This window comes from Lygodium microphyllum, chromosome 22 (assembly GCF_053477565.2).
Source record: "Lygodium microphyllum isolate KBCC chromosome 22, Lygodium_microphyllum_v1.1.10, whole genome shotgun sequence".
Classification (NCBI taxonomy): Eukaryota; Viridiplantae; Streptophyta; class Polypodiopsida; order Schizaeales; family Lygodiaceae; genus Lygodium; species Lygodium microphyllum.
In genome coordinates, this window is record NC_141156.1 from 24,874,223 (window position 1) to 24,890,527 (window position 16,305).

Genomic DNA, 16,305 nt, shown 5'->3' on the forward strand with positions numbered 1-16,305 from the left:
TATACTGATAGCGGAGACCCATTTCGTGGGTGCATAGGGAAATGGGAACGTACCTAACTCCAATTGTCGTAACGTCCCACAATCCTCACCTCTCAATACTTGATTGAAGAAACACTAGTCACACTCAGCCCACCCTTTGTCTTACGCTCTGTTAAAAGATCCAGAGGGCAGCCCATTCCTGAAATCCATTAATGTAATCCTCACTGTTACTTGTGCAAAGGTTGTATGCCTTGTGCACTTTTGATGGTGCAACAGTGCATCTCGCCCTATGCAGCATACAGTGCAAGAAGGAAGGCCAGGGAGCCTTATGATGCAGTGCACACGAACAGATCGTGCATTGTACATTGAGAGGCCCATCCCCTGCATGCAACACTCTGTTCACACATCTCACCTTTCATTTGATTTGAAGGGAAAGATTGGTCACTCACCCCAGCCTCTTCTGACTCTCTGATAGATATAGAGGGCAGCCCATACTCACGTCCCCATCCTGTTAGGATGAAAGCTCACATCACTCAAGGGGTTGATGATGAAGATCATGTCGGCTCTTGTTGTTATCAGGATCTTGAAGACAAGGCATGCCCAGCGAGGCAGCCTACAAATCTCATACTTCAATGATTTGTAAGAAAGGTCGTTTGTTGAGAAGGGCAGACAGACTGATATTGCAAAGATAGCGCGCCAAGGGAGGTGGCTTCAAATTACTTGTTGGAAAGGTTCTACAGATGAGTCAACTATCCTGAACTGCGGGGTGTTACCACCTTTTCCATAGTCAGCTTTCCGCCCAAGGGTATTTCCACCTTTTCTTGGAACGAGGCTTGTTATGACTGGGAATTTCTTCCTTTTCTCCCATAACAGTTTGTTTGTTTTCTTGTCCCCCTTTTATTTTATTTTATTTTATTTTGTTTGTGAGCAAAGAGAATGGTAAAAATACTATGTGTCAGGACCAACCTCGCCAGCATTGTTGAATCAGACGAAAAGAGAACAAGGTCGGGTTCTAGGTGTCCCCAATGCTCATGGATTAAGCTATAGACACAGAAGTCATCAAGATACACCTCAATGAAATCATGCTAGTGATTCTGGAAGGCAGCCATCATTACTCGTTGGAAGGTGGCAGGAGCATTACAGAGCCCAAATGGCATCACTCTGTAGGCATAGGTCCCCTATTTTGTGGTGAAGGTTATTTTGGATTGTTCCTCTTCTACAATTTGGACTTGGTTATATCCACTCAATCCATCCAAGAGGGAATACAGCTCATGGCTTGCCAGTGTGTCCAAAAGTTGGTCGGTAAAAGGGATAGAGAAATGATTCTTCTTTGTCTTTGAATTGAGCTTTCAAAAGTCCACATATATTCGAAGTTTTCCATTCTTCTTGGATACTACCACAATGGGCAAAACCCATTCACTATTAGCCACGGGATAAATCAACTCGGCTTTAAGAAGTTTCAATAATTCAGCCTTCACTAGAGCAAAACAATTAGGATTCATACGTCTTTGTCTTTGCCTTACAGGTTTGGCATCAGGCTCTATGTCAATATGATGTTGGCATACTGTGGGATCAATCCCATTTAGATCTTTATATGACAAAGCAAACACATCTAAGTTCTCCTTTAATAAGTCTTGCAGGACCACTAGTTCTCCTTTTGGAAGATTGAGACCCACTTTCAGGTGACATTCAATACCATCAGTATCCAGGAACATCACTTGTCTTTCACCTTCCACTTCACGGATAAACGTCCCATGGATCGTTTGGAGGTCTGACTCTTTCAAGAGAATAGTGTCATCATTTGATGTTCCACTAGAACTAGTGTCCTCCTTTTGGACAGAGAACTCGTTTTGTCTGTTGAGGTTGCTGGAAGGGTATCAGAGCTTTCTTTGCTTCTGTGTGAGTGGTGATTTCTTCTGGACTTAGGTATTCATCTTCAGAGGATGCGTCCAAGAATATCACATAGCACGGACCTTCTAGAAGCCGAGGCTTTGATAGCTTTGGCTTCTGTTGGCAGGGAGCATCATCATCATATTTTCTCTAGACTAAACAGTTAGGGTGACAGGAGCCACTGGTAAACTTAATTTTTATACTTTTAATCCATTTCTTATACAGATTTTGCATACTTTGTGGTCCATTGGTCAACCCAAATGAAACCATGGTAATTCCATCCAACACCCTGAGATCTTTGGCCTCTGTAGGGACATCAATAAGATCATCCGTTATCAAAGGAAATTCTTCATTTGCACTTTCATAACCTGCTTCATTTTTTTCCTGATCATTTTCATCCTCTTCCTCTAGAGTCTCTGTCTCTGCTTTTGTAGAGGCTCTGTAGGAGAAGAACATATCTTTTGCCTCTACATCTGCTTCTCCTTCTACTTTTATCTCTCTAACAATCACTGTCTCTGTGACTGTCTTTGTGACTGTCTCTGGTTCTGTCTCTCCTCTGTATCTGCTCTGTCTCTGTTCTGTCTCTGTTCTATATCTGCTCTGTCTCTGTTCTGTCTCTGTTACTATCTCTGTGACTGCCATGTAATAGGGAGAACAGTACATCCATGCTTCTATTTCACTGTCAGAGGTGATTTCAGAAGTTAATTCTAGTTGAGATAGGAGGTATTTTCCCATGGACAAGGACTTTTCTTCCCTTGGTAGTTGGCTTGCAGTGGCCACTGTTAGGGACTGTGCCTTTGTTTTCTTGGGAAAGATATGTTTAACAACCTCTTCATCTCATGATGTACCATCTATTACCTCATTGGAAGAGTCAGTTATGACTTCGATGGATGTGGATCCATTGCCTTTTTGCGATCCATACAATTTCAACACCACTTTGTTGAGTCCTCTACCTGCGGTTAGGGTTCCTTTGAACCAGTTCATCCTTGCCCTTGCTTTAAAAATCCAAGTTCTTCCCAACAACAAAGGTTATGAGATCCCATAAGAATTTAGTTTGACCACCAAATATGTCAACCAATAATCTTTTCCTGCAAGGATTGTTTTTACGTATGGGAGGATGCGCAACGGCTTAATTCTACTTTGATCTGCCAATCTCATAAGCCGCTGTGTAGGTTGAATTCCTTACAACCCTAAGTCCTTCATTGTTACATCTGTCATTATGTTTACGGACGAGCCTCCATTAATCAATGCATCTGAAATAAAGCATCCTTCAATCCATACACTAATCTCTAGGGTTCCAGGATCTAGGAAGGCGTTAGCCACATCTACTTTCTTTACAGGCTCTAGGGCCTTAGTGGTCTTGATCACTGTTGAAAGAACGATCCTTAGTCCACGTCTTCTTGTCAAGATGCTTTTGAATTTCTTTTTGGCAGCTGGGAGACAACATCAATAATTGTCGGAATGTTAAGTTTGGTTTAAAAGTATCTAGGTCTTTTACCAAGTCATAATCTTTGATAGGATCTAGTGGCTTCTCCAGCTTTCTCGGGAATGGGGCTACACCCATTTTCATCTTTCCTTTTTCTTCTAGCAATTGCAGCATTGTCATTTCTTCTGTTTCTGGAGGTGCTTCTGTATCATCTATCTCCTAAACCTCTGGTCCTATTTCTGGGACTGTCTCTGTGACTCTCTGTGGCACTACAGTGCCCTGTACTGCACTGTTCTGTCTTGTACTGCTCTGTCCCTCTGTTGGTAGGTTGAAATTCACTGTCTTGGCAGAGGAATTTGGTTCTAAATAACTGGTTCCTTCTTTTTCTTGGCACGCATGACAACGACAACTTTCAACTCTACCAAATTGGAGGCAGACTCTTGTACCTTCTGTTGGCTATCAGTGCCATTGGCCTTTACAGGGGCTGGACTTGGACAGTCCTTTGCAGTATGGCCTTCACCTTTGCATCGGCTGCATAAGGGCTTGTAATCCACAAATCGTCTAGGGTTTGGACAATTCGTGGAGATATGACCCTTTTCTCCACACCTGTAACATTTCACCTCTGATCTTTGACTGATCTTTGACCATCGCCAAACTGTCGTCCTCTGTAACTTTGAGAGGGAAATCTCCTTGGATCGAAATTAGGACCAAACTCTCTAGGCTTTGGTCCAATATCCTGTGTTGTCATTTTAGACTCTAGCAAGTTGAATCTTGCATTTTTGTCCTTCTGTTTTCGTTCATGCATCTCTTTCAGAGAGCAAATATCCTCTGTAGGGTTCTTCCGCAAACAATATGAACAGAAGGCTCTAAAAATGGTTGGTTTTCGGGTACATTCAGTTTTTAAATGTCCCGCTTGATGACACTTTCTGCGCCATGTATTAGAGTGCATCACATCTCTCCGAGCTCTTGCAGGAGTGGATATATTGGTGGTATTCACCTTCAGCGTTTGTAGCTGCTCTGTAATCACATCCATAAGCTCTTTCTTGATACTTGCAACTGAGTTGGATAAGTAGTCCTTCAGATTCTCACCTCCTGAAGTACTTGTAGTAAGGTTTTGTGAAGCTTCTGTAATTACTGCATACACTGGTTGGATTGATCCAGAGGGTCTTCTGTTCTGGTTTTGATTCAGAGATCCTGTTGAGACTTGGGGTTGTTAATTCCAGTTGGTAGGGTTCCACTGTTGTTGAGTCGCCATTGGAGGAACTATTTGAGGTCACTGTTGTTGAGGTTGAACCATCATTTGAGGCACTGACATCTATGGCGACCACAATGGATTAGGTGCATTATATTGCGGCATTGTTTGCATCTAGGGATAGGGGTAGAAAGCTGTCCCTGGGACTGCATTTGGTGGGTATACCATTTCTGGCATGGGAGGAGGTAAGACTCCTCTTCCTGGAGTCATTGACAGTCTTGCTTCAACTTCGTCATACAATATTGCACCTTCCACTGTAGCTTGTAGATTTATTGGTCTTCTCAATTCCATGAACTTGCAAACTTCTGGTTGTAGGCCTCTAAGAAACACTCCCTTCAGGATACCTTCGTCCAAATCATAATTAGTCCATCTCTTTAGGATGGATTCCATTCGTGAGACATAAGCTTCTACTCTTTCTCCAAAGGACTGACTTAGGTTCATGAACTCCTATCGCATCTGCTCTTCAAAACCTTCACGCCTGAATTTAGTGAGGAAGGCCAACTTTAGGTCGTCCCATGTGCCAAAAGTTCCTACTGCTTGTCTCTCATACCACTGAAATGCCGCGCCCTTGAAAGTGGCGGGGAATATTTCTAACCAATGCTCAGGGGTTCTGGCATTGTTAGCCACACATGCTACCATAAATTCTGCTACATGAAGATTAGAGTCTTCATTGTACTCTCCCTTAAAAAGTGGCAATGGGATTACATTTGCTAGCTTGTCATCAATTTTTCCAGGTTGAATCTGACCAAGAAGGGGACATTGAGTTGCCATGGGGACTTCTATAAAGAGTGCTTTTAGGGCGTCAAAGGAGGCTTCTGTTGCAAGCTCATTCTCAGCTTTGATTTTTGCCTTCTCTCTTCTCACATACCTCTAGACTCATTCAAACACTTGCCTCTTGATTGCGTCATTCATCAGGGGTTTGGCTCCAACCAATTGGTCAGTACTCAACATAATAGAATCAGAGAGGGGCTTCAATCTCTGGGGGATTCTCTAGCCAACATCTCTTCTAATTCCTTCTTTTCAACATCTCTGAATTTGGCTTTCAAACCACTACAAAGGGGGAGATATTCCGTTTTGAAAGTATCAAAACTCATTCTTCTTAGGATCATTGTTGTGCCATTATAATAATGCCATCTTCTGATGGTTTCCACGATGTATGTTGTGAAAAATACTTTGTCTACCAACTTCCAATGGGTTGCTAATTGGACAAATAGAAGATTGTCAGAACACCAAGCATCCCATGTATCTTGTTGTTGAGCATCCACGAACAAATTCCAACTCTTTTTCTTCTTGTTTTCGTGAACCTCCACTGACCAGGACTCCTGAAGCTTCTTCACAATCTCCCACTTGATAATGTCTGGAAACTTCTCAATGAATGTTAAATCTTCCATGGATGGTCATTCTCTCTATTTCTGCTTCTTAGTTTGTTCTCAAATTTTTTTTCACCAAGATGCAACTTTTTGCTGCTTCAACAGGATAAGGAAACAGTCCATCGCATAGAGCTTGCATCATGATGGTAATATGTTTCCGCCATTGTGGGATGAACTTCTTGTGGAAATTGGCTTTGATAATGAGAATCTCCAACTCTTCAGTGGAAAAAGGAACTTTGCAAACATCCATTGAATTCTCCTCTTCTTGGCAATGCCATTTCCTTCATTTTCAGCCTCTTTTGATGCTTGTTGATGGCAAGTTTCCCCGGCTGCGCACCAAAAACATGGAGCCCCAAGAGGAACACCAAGGAAAAGGGGATTTTACTGCAAGAAAATCTATCTTGTAATATCAACAAGCTTTTATTTATTTCTTTTGATGACCAAAACAAAGAAAACAACATTTCTTCACGCAGCATCATAGTAGATATCTCCCACGGATTTGATAGAATCAACCATAATCTTCAACATCTTCATAGTATCCATCAATAGAACAAGGAACATAAAAGAATACACCATTTTTGAATGGGAATCAATCACATAGTATTCATCTTCAATGTCTTTATAGTTTTCTCACTCAATCTCTCATATACATATACACTGTTTTGATAGAATTAGCTATCTCTAGCTCTCTCTCTCTCTCTCTCAATAGTACATCATCTCCTCACTAAAATACTCTAATAATGACTCTCAATAATCATCTTAGGTTGTGGATGCACCTCCCAAGAGGTATGTCTGATGTGAAGAGGCACCAGAGCCAGTACAGTGTCTCTTGACAGCTTACTACTGTCACTGTCACTCTAGTCTTCTCTTCAGTCTTTAGCAGCTGCTTCTTCCATTTGTTTTAGCTGTTTTGAACTTAGATTCATCCTTTCCAAAAGTTAGAAAACTTTCCCAAAGTCACACATACATTCTACAAAACACTTATAGAAGATCTACAAAACAGTACAGAACAAGAATAGAGCAGATATAGAACAGAAACAGAGGAGAGACAGAGGCTCTACAGAAGGTTTACAGAGGATTACAGAAGGACATCAGAGAACATCAAATCCTAATAATTCATACTAAAACCATTCCAAACTATCAAAAACTTTTCAATAAGGTTTCAAAATATTTCAACCTTCATCAATCATCAATCCATGCTTCATATAGAAGAAAATCAGAACAAAACAGAAGCTATACAAAAGGTGTTAGAACTAATCAGAACCTCAACAGAACCTATCAGAACATCACATAGCTTCATTTCTCCACTAAAAATCATCATGAGCTTCCAAAACATAATCAATATCATCCAAAAAACTCTCAAACACTTCCTTTAACAACCATACATCACTCTAAATCCATTAAAAATCAATCATTTAGACCTCAAAAACAACAAAAAATCAATAAAAATTTCAATCTTTTTCCACTCTCAATAGACTTTTTGGGGCTTTTTTGTCTTGGGCTTTCTTTTGGGCTATAATATTCCTTAGGTGAGAGTTGGATTTTGGGACCCATTACTGAAGCATTTGAGCCCATTCTTGGAGCAGAAAAGTGACCGAGAGGCATCAAATACCAAAATTTCATGCAAAATTGAATAGTGGTAGATGGTCAATGAGCTAGAGTTTCCCAAAGTGGATTTCGATGTTAGGAATCTAACGCAGTCTCCGTGTGTTGATCGAAGGTTGTTTGACCCCCCATTTAATCCCCGCATGGTTAAGTGCTCTAAATCCACTATGTGATTCAGGAGTCCAAAAGTGTGCAATGGGGTCAAGTTTATAGATTTCAACGTCACCAATGAGCAATTCAATTGGATCGCAATTTTGAGTCTGTTTATCCCTCCAGACAGGCTGCAAAACCTTGTGCAATAGTGTGAAAATGGTTTTTTCAAAGTGGACATTTAAGAAATGACATGCAATAAAATGTAAATGAAAAAAAAACATGCAAATTCTTGCTCAATAGGAGGAGGGGGACTTTTTATTTTGTACCCATTTATGGATAGATTTGTGCCTCTTCTCAATACGCCTCAATCAAGAGAGAGAGAGAGAGAGAGAGAGATGGAAGTCTAGTCTACATGCCAACGGCAAGATTCTCACTATAAGCATGTGAAATATGATCAAGGAAATGAAATTCTAATTTCTAAGTCTCTCTCTCTCCTCTCTCCTCTTGCTACCTCATATGCTTGATTTAATGAGAGAAGGGGGTGGGACTTGATGAAAAATGCTAATGGAGTGGTGCTACTAGAGCGCAAAAGATCATAGATCGGGTTGTAGAAGAGTGTTAGCATCCAAGAAAGAGCGTCAATGGCCTCCCAACCTTGAAATGTGAGTCTCAAAAATCATGTTTTTATGCATAAATGATCGTTCTTATTCTTTTACAATAGATTTTGGTTGAAATTGTTTGGAAATGGTTGTCCTTTGTTGTTAATGCTATAATCTATCAGGGATGCTAAGAGAAATTAAGAAAATTCAATCACATAATAATTCATACATGAACCCACAAAAACCCACAAGAAGTTTATGGTTTGAGTTTAGGAGGATTTAGCAATAGAGAATGCTCAGTGTGTTGACCCTCAACAACACGGCATTACGTGTAGATTAAAATCATTGAAAGAAATGTCTTTTGCACCTCACAATGTTGATTTCTAAATGATAAAATGATTGAGCACTATCATTCATACATAATTGCATTGCATGCAACTCATGGTATCATTATTGGATGCATTACAATTATATTCATGCATATAACCTACGTTGAGTATGTGAGATATCCTAAGCTGTAGGTTTAGTTGATTGATTTCCTTGGGGACTATTTAGTGAGGAAAATATATATATCTCTTGGAAATTTTGATACCAAGAGTGGAGTTTGCAAGGTACATGCTATTTGTGTTAGTGGCATATCTAGGGGCCAAATGCGAGGTGTAGGAGAGCTGCAGTGGAGCCATGGCATTCAGCCAAGGGGTGCCTCCTCTATCTATCCTTAAGTGGTGTTTTACACCCATATGTGTAGGGACTCTCTCTAAGGAGTGTGGTAAAGGCTTAACCATTGGATTATAATCCAAAATAAATGCAAAATTTACTATAGAAGTTAGAGCAGTGTGTACCTTATAGACGCTCTTGGACTGTGAGACTGAGGGGGTGTGTTCTTAGAGTGTAGAGAGGCTCTAGAGAGTCAGTGTCAAGCTCAATCAAGGTCCTCACAAGTGATGCATTTGTGGGGAGCCACTTATAAGTGGCAATCCCCTCAAATCTCAGTTTCCTAGGGACTATTTAGCCAGTTTATGCCAAAGGACAGTGAGATTGATCCATTGTTTTACTGATAAACACCGTTTAACTGAGATCTAAAAGTAAGAAAAAGCTAGGCAGCATGGCAATATCTTGAGGAGGTATTCCCCTCAATGTAGTAGTCCAATATTCCTACGAGGGAGTGAATCTAGTGGTCATAGAGCCACAAGTAGTCCATTGGGAGGAGGAAGCTCTAGTGCTCCACTTCCCCCAGTAAGACAGCCTACATCAAGTGTGGATGTAAACCCACATTCACAAAATCCTCTTGCAAATCCAATCGTCATTATGGTGCAACCTATCACAGTTCTTATTGGAATGGCGGATTTGCTAGCCTTAGGTTTCCCTCTACCTATCTTTAATGGGTTAGTGGAGGAAGATGCAAAGCTCTACATTAGGGAGTTTCAAAAGTTGATGTTCAACTGTTGTATCCAAGATGAAGGACATTTAATGATGTTCTTTAACATGACTCTCAAGGGAAGAGCTATAATATGGTATCATGGCCTAGAGGCTCATACCATAATCACTATTGATTTATTTTATATTGCCTTTCGAAGGGAATTTTTCCCTAAAAGGGGTGGTCAATATTGGCTACGTGTACTAAATTCGAGCATATGCCAAGAAGTTAAAAGAGGTCTTTCACGAATTGCAGGCCTCTATCCCTATCCCAACAGCTTCCCAACATCAATATTTTTTGCATGGTTTGGACTTCAATATTCAGGTGTAATTGAGTAGTGTCACCTTGTTGGATATAGACATTGCTATTAGATGAGTAGAGGAAGTAGAATCTCCACTACAAGAGGCCTATGCCTCTAGAGCCAATCTTAATGTGGGTCTAAATCTTGAAAATAATTTGGCATTGACCAATGGAAGTTAAGGGATAGCTATGACTAACCCGAATGTGAGAGAAAGCATAATAAAAAATGTGGCCTTGCTACTAGCTCCTCCCACTGTGACCATGCCAATGGCTAGTCAAATGGTTCCACTAAACAATGGAAGTCAAATGATAAACCCTAATATGGTTCCAATTAATTAGCAATAGCCAACCCGTAGTCAGGTGGTTAGGTCGATGGAACATAATGTAGATGATCATAGCTATGAGTCTAGTGCATCGAATGTCCTTAGAGAAGTTAAGGATATGATGAAGCACTGTACTTACATGATTACAAAACAATATAGTCAAAAAGTTGTTGATGCCAATTTTCTTTAAAAACAACAGAATTTAATAGGGATTCAACGCCCTGAAGAGGGTGCCTCCTCAAGATTTAGCTATAAGTTGTGTGGTGGCTAACACTTCCCTAGGAATTGCCCTAATGTTAAATGTTACATATGTGGAAAATCTAGCTATCTAGCTAGTATTTGTTGGAGTAATATTAGTTCTCTCTCTAACAAGGGATTAGGCAACCACGTCGAGCATAATGGAATAATCTCCAATAGGATGGTGGACCAAAGCAAATATTGTAAAGAGGGAAAGTTACTATATAAGAGTTGCCTAGTGTTGGCTTATTGAAGCTATGAGTGTCAACAACATCGAAGCTTTTAATTTTTGATCCATTACAAGAAGGAAAACGGTTAAAGAAGACAATAGGGATAATGTAAAACCTATTGAGGTAAAACCTAAATGGGATGATAAAGGGACGAGGCAAGTCCTTAACCCTAATGTAGAAGCCGGTCCTCTAAAAGCTCTTGATTGCAAAGTTGACCCTCAAAAAACTAGTTGCCAAAGAAGAAGGAAAAAGCCAAGAAGGAGGTGCCAAAGCTAGTTCAAATGCCAAAGGAGAGAATGGTTTGGCGGGAGAAGAGAACCATTACTAATTATCATAAGTTTAATTTAGCGAGTTCTCTTTGCAATGTAAAGTGTGATGTAAACCTCTAGCAATTGATCAAATTATCTCCAATAGTGCATAAAGAATTTAAAAAGATTCTTTGCACTAGGTATATTGTTGAGCCCTTGGAAATAGCTCGTGTGGGAGAGGATTGATTTGATCATGCTGAAAAGCATTACCCAAGGATAGCAATGTATGCTGATGGAATATTAGTGGATCGCGCTATTGCAAATGGTAGTAGATGCATATCTTGAGTCTCCTCAAAGTGAGAGAGCCTCTTTATCCTCGTCAAAATTAGATGTAGTAGAGGAACCATCTAGTAGTGAGACTTCATCCAATGATGAATCAAATGAGGGGTCCATTACAGAGGATATGTACCACGTGACTCTAAATGAGCCGATTGAAGCTCAAGATAGAATATGAGATGCGAATGTGATTGAGCTAGATCTCAGAATGTTGAATGATCCATGACCTATTAAATTAGGGGCTATGCTCAGTCTAGAAGAGAGAAGGGACTATGTGTCCTTGATCTAAGAATTTTGTAACATCTTTGCTTGGAGTTATGATGAGTTTGAGGGGTATTCCTTCCACTTTGGTTGTACATAGTATTTCTTTGAAGAAATGTAGTCATCTTGTGCCCCAAAAAGTGAGGTGTATTCCGTTTGAGCTAAGGGGCTGACTATTTGAGGAGTTACAAAAATTGTGTAAGGCTGACATGATATTTCCTGTACAACACACGGAGTGGTGCTTGCTAGTGGTTATCAAGAAAAAGAAGAATAATCAAATCTAGTTTTGCATAGATTTTAGGAAGCTCAATAAATAGATAGTTAAAGATTGGTATCCGGTGCTGCAATTCATTGATCAAAATCTAGATCAATTAGTGAGTAGGGATGACTATTCATTTATGGACTGCTTTGTTGGATATAACCAAATGGCTATTACAGAGGAAGATAAGTTGAAAATAACATTTATTACTATATTTGGTACCTTCGCATATCATGTGATGGCATTTGGATTATGCAACGTGTCGAGTTCTTGGCAATGTACAACTGATAAGACTTTTGATGATATTTTCCCTAAGGAGCTAAAAATGTTTATCAAAGATCTGGGGACAACCACCATAAGGGAAAGAATGTTGTTTATTTTACAAAAGCTTTTTGAGTATTTTAGGTAGTTTTGCATTCGATCGTGAAAAGGTAAAGGTTATTGTTGCTATGAGTCCGCCACGTACTCCTAAAGAAGTGCATAGCTTTCTATCATCATTAGGATATTGCTCAAAGAACGTTTCCATTGACAAATCTATTATCTTTTAACTATTTGCTTGTTTGGAGTGATCCTGTCAAGTATCCTACAAGGATGTGAAGAAAGAATTGACAAAAGCGCCAATCTTGAAAGCACCCAAAAGGGGTAAGGTTCTTTATATATTTTTAGCAGCCACAATGCATAGAATTAGTTGTTGTTTAGCCCAAATCTAGGAGAACTGGTATCATTCAATAGCATTTGCTAGTCATAAATGAGGGATATCTGAACTTAATAACACCTATATAGAGAAATTGTGCCTTGGGACAATGTTTGGGACTAAAAAAATTAGTCATTATGTTCTCTATGAAAAGATAGTATTTTATATGAAGGTGAAAGGACTTAGATTGTTACTAAACAAGTTATATCTACATGATCACCTACTAAAATGATTGATTACTTTCCAAGAGTTTGATTATAAAATTAGGAGTAAGCCACTGAAGTTGCAATGTGAATGTCTTGTGGATTTTAGGGAACCAAAGGAAATCTTGGCTGAAGTTTGTGATATTGAGGGCCTATTTAAAATTGATACGGCTTCCATTCCATCCTGGTATGCTACAAAATGGTTGATTAATTTACAAGAGTTTGATTATGAAATTAGGATTAAGCCACCAAAGTTGCAAGGCATTGTTGAATGTCTTGTGGATTTTGGGAACCAAAGGAAATCTTGGCTGAAGTTAGTGATATCTAGGGACTATTTAAAATTGATACAGTTTCTATTCCATCATGAAATTAGCTATCTACCCTAGGGTAGGCTTTACTAATAATATGGTGGAGTACAAAGCTTTGATTATGGGATTGAACATTGCCAAGAGTAGTGTTCACGAGAGTTGTTAGTAAAAGGGACTCCTAGTTGGTTTTGAACCAACTAAATGGGATGTACATAGTACAAAACCCTATTCCTCATATGTACTACCGTGCTACCATGAACCTTATTGATGACTTTGAGAGAGTATCTCTTCAGCTGATTCCAGGACATTGGAATCAATTTGATGTTTCATTAGCCAACTATGCATATGAAGAAGACCTCTTTTTCAATTGTGGTCCCAGTTTGGATATATTTATTGATGACGAGACAAGATCCCATTGATTATGGGTAATTTTATTAGAACATGCTCAATATGGTAGGCGATGGTTAGTATGGGTGATGCAAAGAGTAGCATAGACCCATTTGTCGTTATTATCTTGGACCCATAGGTTGGTCACACAACACTTTATGCTTACGCCTCTTGCTATCTATGTAGGAGGTATGGGTCACAATTTAATACATTTAGTTTAAGGCATGGAGCCCAAATTTCTCCTTGGGATGGAGTGTCTCATTGTGCATCGGTGTTAGTCCAAGGAGGGTTGTCTACGAGTCACATTGCTATATTCCTTTAGGCCAAGAGGGGCGAATTTAAATGCGGAATGTTATATCTCTTTAGGCCAAGAGGGCCAGTTTCTTTGTTGTGAAATGTTATATCTCCTTAGACCAAGAGGGCCCTGTGATTGTTTGGTGATGGTGCTTTTAATTGGTTTCTATTTTAGAGTTGTACCAAACAAGTTTGACAAAGTGATTGGAGAGGGCCTTTGTTGTGCGGGAGCTTTTGGTGGCTAATCTAGGTGGTGTCGCTGCATTTCTAAGCTTTTCCCCCCTTAATCTATCCAGGTTTGACTAGGGGGGGAGGTTTGAGTTGTTGGCCACCTCCTCTAAAGCCATTGTCTAGCGTTAAAATAGCCATTTTGAGGAGTCATGAGTGATCCTCTCTTGCTAGCCTCCTAGGCAGCTCTTTTTTGGAACTTCTAGCTTGCCCAAAACTATTTGATTAAGAAAGAAAGATCTTAAGAAAAACCAGTCTACAGATGTGTATAAAAAATATTTCTAATCACTAGCAAATAAAAGTTGAAATAAAAAGGAAAACAAAATCCTAAAGTAGTTGTCTATTTCCTTATGAAGGCTTGGTAGTTTCCTAGGGATGAGTCAGACCACCCAAGGCTGATGCCTTGCCCTTACTTGGGGTGACATCTTTCCATAAAAGAAAAGAAAAAGGGAGGTTGGAGTAAAAAAATAAGCGAGTGTTAAACAGGACTAAGTGTCAACTTGCGAGGACTTGGTAGGTTCTTGGGTGCCAAAACAAGACTCAAGGTTGATGCCCTATTCTTCTTGGGTCACTACACTCAGCTCCCTCCTTTTTATATGCTTGAGTATTAGGTTTTGAAGGGAAGACAACTAAATAGAAAGAAAATAATAATAAATAAATGAAATCATGCTATAGGAGTGCTCGCTTAGTGGGAGCTCCTGGTTATGGTATCCTCAGTTAGGTAGGTAGGTCAGACGATCACTTACGAGGATCTCTTTGATAGTTCTTTTTGGCTAGGCTGTGTTGGAGCATTTGGTTGACAGTTGACTCTTGACCTCTTCATCAGATAATACTTATCTTCTCTCTCGTGGATTTCATGCCGTGATTTTTGTTAGGGGGAAGGGCAAGAGCTCTAATATGTGTTATTGATTCTTTCTTGTCACAACTTGATGTTTTTTGTGGTTATGACTATGCATATCACTTCATGGGATTCAACAGGATGAGTCACCCTATCCCATGGTCACCAATGAGAGCTAGATTTTGGTACCCATTTATGAAGTGTTTGTGCCCATTCTTAGAGCCGAAAAGTGGCTGGAAGGCATCAAGGACCAAATTTTCATGCAAAATTGAATGATGGCGGATGGTTGGAGCTAAAGTTTTCCTAAATGGATCTCGATACTAGGAATCCAACACAAGTCTCCCTTCCTCGATCAAAGGATATTTGACCCTCCCTTTTAATCCCTGCAAGGTTTAACACTCTAAAGAAGCATTGATATTTAGGAGTCAAAAAGTGCACGAGGGGATCAAGGATTATAGATTTCAATGTCATGGAGTCAGTTGTCTTGATGACGGATCACAATTCCAAGTCCGTTTGTCCCTCCAAATCGATCGAAAAAATCTACAAATCAGTGTGAAAGTGGTTTTTTCAAAGTGGACTTTTAAAAAATGACATGGAATGAAATGTAAATGAAAGAAAACGTGCAAATTCTTGTCCAATAGGAGGAGGGGGCATTTTCTATTTTGTGCGTCATTTTTGGATGGATCTGTGCCTCTTCAATTCATGCTGATTAAGAGAGAGAGAGAGATAGAGAGGTGGAAGTTTGATCTACATGCCAAGAGTAAGATTTTGGCTGTAAGCATGTGAAATATGATCAAGGAAATGAAATTATGCTTTCTTAGTTTTTCTCTATCCTCTCTTCTCTCTTAGTTTGATTCTATGAGAGAAGGATGTGGGGTTTAATGAAAAATGCTGATGGAGTGATGGTGCTAGACTGTAAAGGATCATAGATTGGGCTGTGGAAGAGTATCAACACCCAAGAAAGAGCGTCAGTGGCCTCCCAACCTTGAAATACAAGCCACAAAAAGTGTGTATTTATGTGTAAGCAATCGTTCTACTTATTTTATGATAGATTTTGGTTGAAATTGCTTAGAAATGTGAATGAAAGAAAACATGCAAATTCTTGCCCGACAGAAGGAGGGGGCATTTTTTGTTTTGCGCACCATTTTTTGATGGCTTTGTGCCTCTTCAATACACCCTGATCAAGAGAGAGATATAGAGAGGTGGAAATCTGATCTACATGCCAAGAGTAAGATTCTGACTATAAACATGTGAAATATGATCAAGGAATGAAATTCTGATCTCTTAGTTTTTCTCTATCCTCTCTTCTCTCTCCTTTTGCTATCGGTTCATATGCTTGATTCTATGAGAGAAGGAGGTGGGGTTTAATGAAAGATGCTGATGGAGTGATGGTGTTGGAGTGTAAAGGATGATAGATTGGGCTGTGGAAGAGTATCAACAGCCAAGAAAGAGCGTCAGTGGTTTCCTAACCTTGAAATATATGCCTCAAAAAGCATATGTTTATATGTAAGCAATGGTTCTACTTCTT